The sequence below is a fragment of the Bufo bufo genome, chromosome 3 (genome assembly GCF_905171765.1).
Source record: "Bufo bufo chromosome 3, aBufBuf1.1, whole genome shotgun sequence".
In the NCBI taxonomy this organism is placed as follows: domain Eukaryota; kingdom Metazoa; phylum Chordata; class Amphibia; order Anura; family Bufonidae; genus Bufo; species Bufo bufo.
Genome location: NC_053391.1, coordinates 187,295,139 through 187,310,255, shown reverse-complemented (window position 1 = coordinate 187,310,255; position 15,117 = coordinate 187,295,139).

Sequence of the window (15,117 nt, the reverse complement as noted above, 5' to 3'; positions counted from 1 at the left end):
CGCTGTATACAGTGATCAGCCATAATCAAGGAATGTCAGCGGTAAAGAACCAACTAATGAGGGAAGGTACTCTGGGATTACCCCATATAGAATTTATAATAGAGGGTATTAAATACATTCTTACCCATAACTACTTCTATTTTGAACAAGACTATTATCTACAGAAATGTGGGACCGCCATGGGGACCAGATTCGCCCCAAGCTATGCTAATTTATTCTTGGCAGATTGGGAACAACATCATATAACCCCAAGACTTGGGGCGGATCTGGCCCTATGGCGCCGTTTCATCGATGACATCATTTTTATTTGGAAAGGAAGGAGTGCAGATTTACAGGCATTCCTTAAAGAAATTAATCAGAATAAACTGAACCTCAAGTTTACTTCGAAGATGTCAGATGAGACCGAATTTCTGGATTTAAAAATAAGAAAAGAAGGGACTAAATATATTTGTAATACTTTCTCTAAACCAGTATCCAAGAATAGCTTTATACAATTTTCAAGCTGTCATCTGCCAAACTGGCTGATAAATGTCCCATTCGGCCAGTTTCGCAGAATCAGAAGGAACTGCACACAAGACCAAGATTTTGAGTTAGAAGCATTGAAGATGAAGTCCCAGTTTCTAGGTAAGAAATACCCTGAAAAAGTTATAGATCTAGCCTTAGAAAAAACAAGGCAACTGGATAGACAAGATTGTCTCATATTAAAGAAACCATCAACAGAAACGAATCAAAATTCTGAAGTTATAAAAACTAGATTGGTTCTTCCATTTAATGAGCAATATAAGAGAGTCCAAAAAATTGTGAAAAATCACTGGCATCATATCTTAAGCGATAAAAAGATAGGCCACCTCCTACCTGTTAGCCCGTTGGTTGCATTTACAAAGGCACCCAATCTGGGTATAAAAATAGCCCCATCAATTAAAACACCGAAACCTACTATAGGTAGTCAAAACACTATTCTAGGTACGTGGATGAACCTCAAGGGATTCTATAAGTGCGGTAAATGTGCAGCATGTAAGGTTAACCCCACGCCAAGAAAAATAACAGCAGTCTCTTCTACCCAAAACACCTACAAGTGGAATATTAAAGACTGTTTGACATGCAATACTATTGGAGTTATCTACCTTCTCCAATGCCCATGTAATAGACAGTATATAGGCAGAACTAAACGCCCACTAAAAACAAGATTATCTGAACACATAGCCAACATAAAGAAGGGCTATGAAAAACACTGTCTATCAAAACATTATATGGAAGTACATAATAAAGATCCAACTGGCCTGATATTCATGGCATTGGAGAGGGTAGATAAACATTGGCGTGGGGGCAACTACATCAAGCAGATGTCAAAAATCGAGTCGCGCCGTATTTATGAATTTGGCTGTATGCTACCTGTAGGCTTGAATGCCGAGCTAGAGATATTTGGATTTTTGTAGGGAGGTAGCCAGCTATCCGACTTTGATGCCATGGCCAGGTCGTCAATGGTACTATGTCATATAATCGGATTAGGGTACCCAGATTCTAGGGCAGATTCTATCCATACATTAGTGTTTACTAAAATCCAAAGAATAGATAAGCAAATCACTTTCAGGTGAAACCTCCTGTGAGGACCTCTGCGGCAGGTGTCGAATAGAATGGATTATTATACTAAAAATTTCTCTGCAAGGTATTATTATGTCAGCATCTTATGGAAGATTTTTATGAAAGGGATCTCTATAAAACATCGGATTATGCCTTATAACCTTGTTGCAAATTGCTATATATCTGTTATCAAATAGTACCCATTGTATGTTTCATTTATAATAATATGCTCAATCTTATTATATATTTTAAAATATTTTCTATATTTTATATTTTATATCGCAATTTATATTTATATTATTAAAACAATTGATTTTATGTCTTATACTGAAGGATATATTGGATATAAATTTATATTTTCATTTTATATATATATATTATTGCATACTGAAAAAAGAAAGAAAAAAGAGAAAAAATGTGGGAAAAACATGAAAAAATGGGGGAAAAAAAAAAAAACCCCAGATTGTGAATATTCCATCTTTGCAATCTTGGATTATCCTCTCCTTCACTCAACAGCTCTAGAATGAGAAAAGTAATCTATACTACATAAAAACGCATATAGAGCTAATAAGACGCATCTAAAACGCATGCTAACCGCAACAGAGTATTCACAGTCCAGTGAATTCCAGGCATCCACAGTTTTGATCTAGACTGTGGGTATAAAAGGCGGAGATTGTCATAACAGCGATACCACTGATGAAGGGAAGCAGAGCTCCCGAAACGCGTCTGGTTTGGATCGCCGTAATAGAGAAGCAAACATCTCCGCAATAATTTGCATGGCCATGCGAGAAATTTTATAACTTGGAAAAGATTGAGAACTTTGTTGTACCTGTTGCATTGGATACAGTCACGTGAACGGACTAACCCGGAAGAGAGTTCCAAATCCCGCGAGAAGCCGGTGAGTCTGTGAGGCAGTACGCAGAACTTTGCCGACTGCACTCTGCGCCACTCCCGCTAGAGGAGAAGAAAGTTTGGGCCAGACACGAGGAAGGTAAGATCTAATTACCTGTGTTATTTGCCCCAATCTGCCTCAAATACCGGCACGACCGGCACCATACACCGGCACCATATATTGGGAGACCAGTAAACGCATAGCGTCATACGATATCGACTGATATCACTGGAGAAGTATTATTCAGCATCAATCAGCACAAGAGATCACTGGACAGGACTATTGATTCAGGATAGTGCCCTATATCACTTATAGACTGCCTAGTATATGGGCCACCAGCACATATGTGCATATTCCTGTGAAGTGAGATTGGATGCGAATTGTTCATCTATGAATTTGACCACATCTTTATATTTATATTTATATGCTATACACTAATCTATGCTATTTATCCTTCATCTAGTATAATACTATTTTATTTATTAATATTTTAGTGTTTAATTAAACTTTTAATTTTAACTCTTGGTTTCCAAACGCCTTTGTTGAGTGCTCACCCTTCTTTATTTCCTTAGCAGTTACAAAAAAGCACATGTCCCAACATTTGGATTTGATTTCCTGGTCTTCAGGATATCCCTCACTGGTCCAACCCATGGTTCAACCCATGTTCCAACCCACAGCTGTTAATCATGGACATTATATAAAAGAGGACATTACACCTCCACTGTTAAACCACTGAGGAAGGGGTCTCTTTACCCCGAAACGCGTTTGGTGATGACAGTGAGGGATTACTAAGAAGAAACATCTACAATTGTGCATCCACATTTGGATTGAAAGCAACTATCTACGCCAAAGAAATTTGAAAACCCCGCCTGGAACTACAGCTCACCTGACCGCCCAGCAAACCACGTGGGACGCTACACAGGTCCTGGAAGGTCAGAGCGGTGATATTAAACGGCACCGCTATAACGAATATCCAGGAGCGTGGGGAACTTCACATACAGACTCTACCCACAGGTCCTTGCAGCTCACAACAGAGCACTACACCTGAAAATCTTGGTGTACCAACGGACCGACCACAGGAGCGGTAAAGTACCCTGTATAATTATCTATCCAAATATTGTTATAATGTGGATATACTAATGACTTTCCAACAACTGTGGAATTTATAACTTCAACTGTCTCTGGACTATATTGCTTGGAGCTACTTGACAACAGCTACGGCTAATTAGCCTCTCCAAGGGCTCTAATGCTATTGAGAAATAGCCCCTCTCAGGGATTTTAGCGCTATTGAACTCCAGATTTTAGTGCTATTGATTTTTGTGCGGTATTTATATTTTTAACTGTATTTTATGAAATGTTTTTATATGTAATATTGTAGCGTGTCTATTTTTAAGCCTATAAAATTTATGTGGATACCTAACTATCGTGTGTTTGCCTAATATTGAGTGACCCCCTATCCAAATTTTACACATACTTTGGGTTATTGTCCATCTGCAGAGGGAAGGGCCGTCCAATGAGTTCTGAAGCATTTAGATGAATATGAGCAGATGATATTGCCCGAAATACTTCAGAATTCATCTTGCTGCTTTTGTCAGCAGTCACATCATCAATAAATACAAGAGGACCAGTTCCATTGGCAGCCATACATGCCCACACCATGACACTGATTAGGTGGTATGCTTAGGATCATGAGCAGTTCCTTTCCTTCTCCATATTCTTCTCTTCCCATCACTCTGGTACAAGTTGATCTTGGTCTCATCTGTCCATAGGATGTTGTTCCAGAACTGTGAAGGCTTTTTTATATGTCGTTTGGCAAACTCTAATCTGGCCTTCCTGTTTTTGAGGCTCACCAATGGTTTACATCTTGTGGTGAACCCTCTGTATTCACTCTGGTGAAGTCTTCTCTTAATTGTTGACTTTGACACACATACACCTACCTCCTGGAGAGTGTTCTTGATCTGGCCAACTGTTGTGAAGGGTGTTTTTTTCACCAGGGAAAGAATTCTTCGGTCATCCACCACAGTTGTTTTCCGTGGTCTTCCGGGTTTTTTGGTGTTGCTGAGCTCATCGATGCGTTCCTTTTTTTTAAGAATGTTCCAAACAGTTGTTTTGGCCATGCATAATGTTTTTGCTATCTCTCTGATGGGTTTGTTGTGTTTTTTCAGCCTAATGATGGCTTGCTTCACTGATAGTGACAGCTCTTTGGATCTCATCTTGAGAGTTGACAGCAACAGATTACAAATGCAAATAGCACACTTGAAATGAACTCTGGACCTTTTATCTGCTCATTGTATTTGGTATAATGAGGGAATAACACACACCTGGCCATGGAACAGCTGAGAAGCCAATTGTCCTATTACTTTTGGTCCCTTAACAAGTGGGAGGCACATATGCAAACTGTTGTAATTCCTACACCGTTCACCTGATTTAGATGTAAATACCCTCAAATTAAAGCTGACAGTCTGCAGTTAAAGCACATCTTGTTTGTTTCATTTCAAATCCATTGTGGTGGTGTATAGCGCAAAAAATGTTAGAATTGTGTCGATGTCCCAATATTCACGGACCTGACTGTATGTACCCACTGCTAGGGTTACCACCTTTACGTGGATAACTTTTATACTAGCATTCCTTTGTTCAGGTCCCTTGCCGACAGATCCACGTTCGCTTGTGGGACCGTGCGGAAAAATCAACGCGGCCACCCTGCCTATCCCCTCCAGGTACCTATCCCCAGGGGTGAGACCCGTGCCCTTACCAGTGGAAACCTGTTGCTGGTCAGGTATAATGACAAGAGGTATGTTCTTATGCTGTCCACAATCCACGGTAACAGCACCACCCCCGTCTCTGTGCGAGGTACCGCGGCAACGGTCCTCAAGCCCGATTGTATCGTCGACTACAATCGATATATGGGAGGAGTTGATCTCTCTGATCAAGTCCTCAAGCCATATAATGCCATGCGCAAAACCCGGGCATGGTACAAAAAAGTTGCGGTCTACTTGGCGCAGGTTGCCATGTACAACTCTTTTGTACTATCCCGAAGCGCTGGCAGCACAGGGACATTCCTCTAATTCTATGAGGCAGTCCTCAAGGACCTGATCTTTTCGGACTGGGAAAGAGCACGCCGGAGTACCTCGGGAATTGGAGGCGCCCGGATCGTCCCTGGCCAACATTTTCCAGGTGTGGTCCCCCATACTGGAAAGAAGGGACGAACCCAAAAAAAGTGCAGAGTGTGTCGCAGGAGGGGGATACGGAAGGACACCACCACTCAGTGCGACACGTGCCCGATCATCTGGGCCACTGCGTTATCGATTGCTTAAGGGAGTATCACACTTCCATGGAGTACTACATTTTTATAATCCCAAACAGTCCCCTAGAGAACATAAAAAACTATGGCTCTCAGACTTTGGAGACTCGGAAACAATTCAGGCATCCTCAAACTGCGGCCCTCCAGATGTTGTAAAACTATAAGGGCTCTTTCACACTTGCGTTGTTCTGTTCCGGCATAGAGTTCCGTCGTCGGGGCTCTATGCCGGAAGAATCCTTTTCAGGATTATCCCCATGCATTCTGAATGGAGAGAAATCCGTTCAGGATGCATCAGGATGTCTTCAGTTCCGGAACGGAACGTTTTTTGGCTGGAGAAAATACTGCAGCATGCTGCGCTTTTTGCTCCGGTCAAAAATCCTGAACACTTGCCGCAAGGCCGGATGCAGAATTAATGCCCATTGAAAGGCATTAATCCGGATCCGGCCTTAAGCTAAACGTCGTTTCGGCGCATTACCGGATCCGACGTTTAGCTTTTTCTGAATGGTTACCATGGCTGCCAGGACACTAAAGTCCTGTTTGCCATGGTAAAGTGTAGTGGGGAGCGGGGGAGCAGTATACTTACCGTCCGTGCGGCTCCCGGGGCGCTTCAGAGTGACGTCAGGGCGCCCCACGCGCATGGATGACGTGATCGCAATTAGTGCCAATAAAACCGCCATCTCATCCCGCAAAAAACTGTAGCTCCCAGGCTATGGAGATACTAAAATAATTTTTTGGGTTCCTAAAATGATAATATAGTGTAAAATCTAAATACATTTTAAAATGTAGACATATTAGGTATCGCCGCGTCCATAAGAATATTCCCTATAAAAATAACATTTGACCAAACCCCTCGGATGAACAACGTTAAAAATATAAAATAAAAACGGTGCCAAAACACCAATTTTTTGGCAAAATTTCCATTTGAATCTTTTTTTTCCGGTAATAAAGCAAGGGTTAACAACCAAACAAAACTAAATATTTATGGCCCTGATTCTGTAGTTTGCAGAAACACCCCATATGTGGTCGTAAATGGCTATATAGCCACACGGCAGGGCATAGGACGAAGGGAACTCCATATGGTTTCTGGAAGGCAGATTTTGATGGACAGTTTTTTTTGACACCATGTCCCATTAGAAGCCCCCCCTGATGTAGCCTAGACTAGAAACTCCAAAAAAGTGACCCCATCTAAGAAACTACACCCCTCAAGGTATTCAAAAGTTACTTTACAAACTTTGTTAACCCTTTAGGTGTTCCACATAACTTAATAGCGAATGTAGAAACAATTTTAGAATTTAAATTTTTTGGAATATAGAGCAACCAAAAATCATATTTACCCCTAAAATAGTCCCAAAACAACAACCACCTTATCCCGTAGTTTCCTAGATGGGGTCACTTTTATGGAGTTTCTACTCTAGGGGTGCACCAGGGGGCTTGAAAGGGTACATGGTGTAAATATACCAGTCCTGCAAAATCTGCCTTCCAAAAACCATATGGCGTTCCCCTTCTTCTATGTCCTGCCGTTTAGCCAAATAGTAGTTTACGACCACATATGGGGTGTTTCTGCAAACTACAGAATCAGGGCAACCCATATTGAGTTTTGTTTGGCTGTTAACCCATTTTTCCCAGTAATAAAGTAAGGGTTAAAATGGAAAATTTTCCAAAAAATAGAAATTTCAAAATTGTTTCTCCATCTGCCATTAACTCTTGTGGAACACCTAAAGGGTTAACACAGTTTGTAAACTCAGTTTTGAATACCTTGAGGAGTGTACTTTCTTAGATGGAGTCACTTTTTGGGAATTTCTATTCTAGGGGTGCAACGGGGGGCTTCAAATGGGACATGGTATAAACAAAACCAGTCCTGCAAAATCTGCCTTCCAAAACCCATATGGCGTTCCCCTCCTTCTATGTCCTCCCGTTTGGCCAAACAGTAGTTCACAACCACATATGGGGTGTTTTTGCAAACTACAGAATCAGGGCAACCCATATTGAGTTTTGTTTGGCAGTTAACCCTTACTTTATTACTGGAAAAAATGGGTTAAAATGGAAAATTTTCAAAAAAATAGAAATTTCAAAATTGTTTCTCCATCTGCCATTAACTCTTGTGGAACACCTAAAGGGTTAACACAGTTTGCAAACTCAGTTTTGAATACCTTGAGGGGTGTACTTTCTTAGATGGAGTCACTTTTTTGAAATTTATATTCTAGGGGTGCAACGGGGGGCTTCAAATGGGACATGGTATAAACAAAACCAGTCCTGCAAAATCTGCCTTGCAAAAACCATATGGCGTTCCCCTCCTTCTATGTCCTCCCGTTTGGCCAAACAGTAGTTTACGACCATATATGGGGTGTTTCTGCAAACTACAGAATCAGGGCAACACATTTTGAGTTTTATTTGGCAGTTAACCCTTGTTTTTTTCAAGGAAAAAATTTATTATATTGGAAAATTTTCCAAAAAAAAATCAAAATTCTTACATTTTATGTCCATTTGCCATGAAGTCTTGTGGAAGACCTAAAGGGTTAACAAAGTTTGTAAAAGCAGTTTTAAATACCTTGAGGGGTGTAGTTTCTAGATTGGGGTCATTTTTGGATAGTTTCTATTATGTAAGCCTCACAAAGTGACTTCAAACCTGAACTGGTCCATAAAAAGTGGGATTTGGAAAATTTCTGAAAAATTTCAAAATTTGCTTCAAATTAAACTTCAAAGCTATGTAACATCCCCAAAAAATAAAATATCATTCCCAAAATGATACAAACATGAAGTAGACATATGGGGAATGTAAATCACAATTTTTGGGGGTATTACTATGTATTACAGGAGTAGAGAAACTGAAACTTTGAAATTTGCTAATTTTTCCAAATTTTTGGTAAATTTGGTATTTTTTTTATGCTAAAAAATTAACTTTTTTGACCTAATTTTAGCAGTGTCATGAAGTACAATATGTGATGAAAAAACAATCTCAGAACGGCCTGGGTAAGTCAAAGCGTTTTAAAGTTATCAGCACTTAAAGTGACACTGGTCAGATTTGCAAAAATGGCCAAGTCCTTAAGGTGAAATAGGGCTGAGTCCTTAAGGGGTTAAAGGATAACTGTCGTATTTTTTTTTTGAGTATTGGATTGTGGTGATTAATATCACCTTGGTGGCCCTATTTCAACTTTTCACTGTGTATTAAATTACCCCTTAATTCCACATTTTTGTTCCCTGTACTGCCTACTTTTACCTGTGCTTAAAATAGGGTTGCTAGGCATGGTCCGGTGCAGGATGCAAGGTCACATTACTGACAGCCAGGGACTGTAAGTAAATGATTAAAGCCAGGTCCTCCCCAGCAGCTGATAACAGTGCTGGGCTGTGTGCACTTCTCCCTGTCCCCGCTTTTTCAGGCGCTCCCTCACTCAGCAGACTTGGAGAATGCAGAGTTGGAGCAGCACAGACCAGGGAAGTGAGATCTGCCATCTGCTCAGTGTATAAATGAAAGCAACATGTGGTAAGAGGACCCCTTTGTGCTGCAGGAGATTAACCCTTTAGGGGGAGGGCTCTGGTTACTGACACTTTTGGGGGGCTATTGTTACTGGCTAGTGAGGACAGGCGGGATTAGCCTCAGGGTGAGGGCAGTGGCGGCCATCTTAACTGAATAGTGAAATTGCAGTTTTATGCAGACTGGTTGCTAAGGGTTGAATCTTATTAAATATGGGGTAAGGCCTCATGCACACGACCGTTGTGTGCATCCGTGGCCGTTGTGCCATTTTCCGTTTTTTTTCGCGGACCCATTGACTTTCAATGGGTCCGTGGAAAAATCGGAAAATGCCCCGTTTTGCAGCCGGGACCGTGATCCGTGTATCCTGTCTGTCAAAAAAATATGACCTGTCCTATTTTTTTGACGGACAACGGTTCTCGGACCCATTCAAGTCAATGGGTCCGTGAAAGAACACGGATGCACACAAGATTGGCATCCGTGTCCATGATCCGTGGCCGTAGGTTACTTTTTATACAGACGGATCCGAAGATCCGTCTGCATAAAAGCTTTTTCATAGCTGAGTTTTCACTTCGTGAAAACTCAGAACCGACAGTATATTCTAACACAGAGGCGTTCCCATGGTGATGGGGACGCTTCAGGTTAGAATATACTAAAAGAACTGTGTACATGACTGCCCCCTGCTGCCTGGCAGGTGCTGCCAAGCAGCAGGGGGCAGCCCCCCCCCCTGTAGTTAACACATTGGTGGCCAGTGGGCCCCCCCCTGTAGTTAACACATTGGTGGCCAGTGCGGCCGGCCCCCCCCTCCCTCCCTTGTAGTTAACTCATTGGTGGCCAGTGGGCCCCCCCCCCGTAGTTAACACATTGGTGGCCAGTGCGGCCGCCCCCCCTCCCTCCCTTGTAGTTAACTCGTTGGTGGCCAGTGCGGCCGGCCCCCCTCCCTCCCCTGTAGTTAACTCGTTGGTGGCCAGTGGTCCCTCTCCCTTCCCTCCTCCTCCTAATTAAACCCCCCCCCCCTATCATTGGTGGCAGCGGAGAGTACCGATCGGAGTCCCAGTTTAATCGCTGGGGCTCCGATCGGTAACCATGGCAACCAGGACGCTACTGCTGTCCCGGTTGCCATGGTTACTTAGCAATTTGTAGAACCATTATACTTACCTGCGAGCTGCGATCTCTGCGTCCGGCCGGGAGCTCCTCCTACTGGTAAGTGACAGGTCATTAAGCAATGTGCCGCACAGACCTGTCACTGTTTCACGATGTAACTCAAATCCGACGGTATATTCTAACATAGAGGCGTTCCCATGGTGATGGGGACGCTTCAAGTTAAAATATACCATCGGATTGGAGAAAACTCCGATCTGATGGTATATTAACTCCTGACTTTACATTGAAAGTCAATGGGGGACGGATCCGTTTGAAATTGCACCATATTGTGTCAACGTCAAACGGATCCGTCCCCATCGACTTGCATTGTAATTCAGGACAGATCCGTTTGGCGGAAAATCAAGGAAGACCCACGGACGAAAAAACGGTCACGGATCACGGAAAAACGGAACCCGTTTTTGCGGACCGCAAAAAAATACGGTCGTGTGCATGAGGCCTAAGTCAGTCTAATAGTAACTGATTCTGGAATATCATGTTATTAGTAACTACATATATGAAAATTGAAATTAGGGTCTAAATGTGACAGTTATCCTTTAAAAGCATTCTTGAAAAAAAAAAATCATGTTTTTGCATTGCCATTTTCTGAAAGCCATATTTTTTTTAAAATTTCTCTGGCGATAGTCTTGTGTGGGTGCTCGTTTTTTGTGGGATACGGTGACGGTTTCATTGGTACTATTTTGGGATACATACTTTTTTTTTGATTGCTTGATATTACACTTTCTGTGAGGTAAGGTGACCAAAATATGGCACTGTTTTTATTGTTCTTTGTTTACGGCATTCACCTGTCGGGGTAGATCATGTGATATTTTCATACAGCAGGTCAATACGGCCTAATATGACACTCTTTATGAGACAAGGTGACAAAAACGGCAATTTATTTATTTTTTTATAAAAAAATTACTTGATGAAGGGAAAGGGGCACTTTTCTTACTGGAAATGGGCATTTTTTATTTTTGTCCCACTATGGGACTTAAAATTTTAGGTATCTGATCCCTGTTTCAGTGCTGTAGAATACATGCTGTATTGTACTGCACTGAAACTGTCAGTTTCCCACTGACCGTATGATTATGAGACGCAGTCTGAGACCCAGTCTTTGCAAGACCTTGCTATGGCAGCCATCAGCCCTCTGTCATTGCAGCGTGGGGGACTGATTAAGAGACAGAGGGCGCATCCTCCCTCTGCGAACATTATATACAGTACAGACCAAAAGTTTGGACACACCTTCTCATTCAAAGAGTTTTCTTTATTTTCATGACTATGAAGGCATCAAAACTATGAATTAACACATGTGGAATTATATACATAACAAACAAGTGTGAAACAACTGAAAATATGTCATATTCTAGGTTCTTCAAAGTAGCCACCTTTTGCTTTGATTACTGCTTTGCACACTCTTGGCATTCTCTTGATGAGCTTCAAGAGAAAGTCCCCTGAAATGGTCTTCCAACAGTCTTGAAGGAGTTCCCAGAGATGCTTAGCACTTGTTGGCCCCTTTGCCTTCACTCTGCGGTCCAGCTCACCCCAAACCATCTTGATTGGGTTTAGGTCCGGTGACTGTGGAGGCCAGGTCATCTGGCGCAGCACCCCATCATGGTCAAATAGCCCTTACTTTCAACGTTTTCCCAATTTTTCGGCTGACTGACTGACCTTCATTTCTTAAAGTAATGATGGCCACTCGTTTTTCTTTACTTAGCTGCTTTTTTCTTGCCATAATACAAATTCTAACAGTCTATTCAGTAGGACTATCAGCTGTGTATCCACCTGACTTCTCCTCAACACAACTGATGGTCCCAACCCCATTTATAAGGCAAGAAATCCCACTTATTAAACCTGACAGGGCACACCTGTGAAGTGAAAACCATTTCAGGGGACTACCTCTTGAAGCTCATCAAGAGAATGCCAAGAGTGTGCAAAGCAGTAATCAAAGCAAAAGGTGGCTACTTTGAAGAACCTAGAATATGACATATTTTCAGTTGTTTCACATTTGTTTGTTATGTATATAATTCCACATGTGTTAATTCATAGTTTTGATGCCTTCAGTGTGAATCTACAATTTTCATAGTCATAAAAATAAAGAAAACTCTTTGAATGAGAAGGTGTGTCCAAACTTTTGGTCTGTACTGTATGCTGCGGTCAGCATTGATTGTGGCATATATAGGGTTAATATATCAAGGGGAGAAAAACAGGACTGGATCGCACATCCACAATGCTATGCTTTGATCTAATTAAACTCACTTCTCAGTGCCATATTAAAGTGTACAGCCCCCCATACGACATGCTGTACTAGAGGCATTAGTGTACATTTTGATCAAAAGGCATAAGCCCACTGACCACGCCAAGGTCGCCTCTTTGAGTGGGACCTACTCTGACAAAAAGGCCCAGCACAATGCGGTGACAAAGCGGCACTGCCCTAGTAGGCGGCAGGACCCAGGAGTCAAACATCAACCCTGCTGTCTGACAATGCCACCCATGGCACTGGGTCCCACCAGTACTGCACCATGTGAACAGCGGGCTTATGCCTTTTGATCAAAATGTACACTAATGCCTCTTGTACAGCATGCAGTATAGGGGCTGTACACTTTAATATTGCGCTGAGAAGCGAGTTCAATTAGATCTAAGAATAGCATTGTGGATGTGCGATCCAGTTCTGTTTTTCTCCCCTTGATATATATATATATATATATATATATATATATAGAAAATAAAAATCGGACTGCACTCCAAGCGTTTCTTCAGAGAAGTTTGTTTTTATTCACCCATATGGTGGCAAAAGCGACGTTTCGTCTCAAGCATGAGCCTTTCTCAAGCATTGGTGAACAGTGAACAGCAGGTATATAAAGGTGTGCCAATACATACATTCAATCAAACAACATAATTGATACTTTAAAAATAATACATGTATACAATATATAGATATGTGCAAAAAAACGCATAATGGTCATGATTATTAAAGTGATTAGTGCATTACATACAGTAAATCTCCATGATACAACAAATTACATATAAAAACACCATAAGACATATAATTGGTTACATCTGTAACCCATCAATACATCATTCATGCATCAACTGTAATAGTGCACATGTGCAGATAAGGAAGACTAATGAATTGCTACCTGGGGGAGTGATGGCGCCCCACATGTACCATAGCGTTGATCCGCGCGTCCTCAGGAGACCAACGCGCATGTCCCAGTCGCATCACGTCATCATTGGGAGACAGGCTGATGCATAACAGTGCCGCCTACGAGAGGACATCAGCGGCGCACCCGATAGCATGTGACCGCCTTCTCCCATTGATGACTCCACATAGCGGCGCATGCGCAAAAGCTACGACAAGCTGTTTGTCGCCATATTGGAAGAGGGAATCTGAGCAAAAGGGTGATCATTAACTCTGTCGCTTACTGCCTTGTTCGTTCCACATACTCAGTTACTGTGGTTGAATACCACCATGATGCAGGTTGGATGAGTAACCATCCTTTCCAAAATGGTAAACCCAAATCCACTCGTCACCCCAATGCCAGCGGCACGTCAGTGTCATCAGCATTGTAGGATCTTACCCTGCTTCAATACATAACTGTGAGGGTACTCCTCATTACAACAGAACAGTTTAAAACAAGCGGCAGTATCCGCTACAGCAAAGAGAGTATAAAGTGCTCAGTATCGGCTACAGCTAGGCAAGTATAAATTGCTCCTCCCTTTTTTTAAAATTTCATCTTAACGGGACATACGCATGGAACCCAGAGAAAAGAATATCTCAACACAATTATTTTTTCGTGGGCTCATCATCCACCATTCAGGTTCATCAGTTTCCTGAGGTGCCATCTGTGCAAGTGTATCTGAAAAGATAATGCAAAAGTGTCAGTGTCATAGATTAGTAAAATTACCTATTACATTTATATTAAAATCAATTTCTTACTCATAATTATGTGTTTACATTTTTTTCTTTTTTTAAACTAATGAATCTGTCAACCACAGGAGGTAATTTGGAGCCCACATCAATGGAACATAGGGGCAAAATGACCTCCTCACAAAACTCCACCATATCTACAGGGAGTGCAGAATTATTAGGCAAGTTGTATTTTTGAGGATTAATTTTATTATTGAACAACAACCATGTTCTCAATGAACCCAAAAAACTCATTAATATCAAAGCTGAATATTTTTGGAAGTAGTTTTTAGTTTGTTTTTAGTTTTAGCTATTTTAGGGGGATATCTGTGTGTGCAGGTGACTATTACTGTGCATAATTATTAGGCAACTTAACAAAAAACAAATATATACCCATTTCAATTATTTATTTTTACCAGTAAAACCAATATAACATCTCAACATTCACAAATATACATTTCTGACATTCAAAAACAAAATAAAAACAAATCAGTGACCAATATAGCCACCTTTCTTTGCAAGGACACTCAAAAGCCTGCCATCCATGGTTTCTGTCAGTGTTTTGATCTGTTCACCATCAACATTGCGTGCAGCAGCAACCACAGCCTCCCAGACACTGTTCAGAGAGGTGTACTGTTTTCCCTCCTTGTAAATCTCACATTTGATGATGGACCACAGGTTCTCAATGGGGTTCAGATCAGTTGAACAAGGAGGCCATGTCATTAGATTTTCCTCTTTTATACCCTTTCTTGCCAGCCACGCTGTGGAGTACTTGGACGCGTGTGATGGAGCATTGTCCTGCATGAAAATCATGTTTTTCTTGA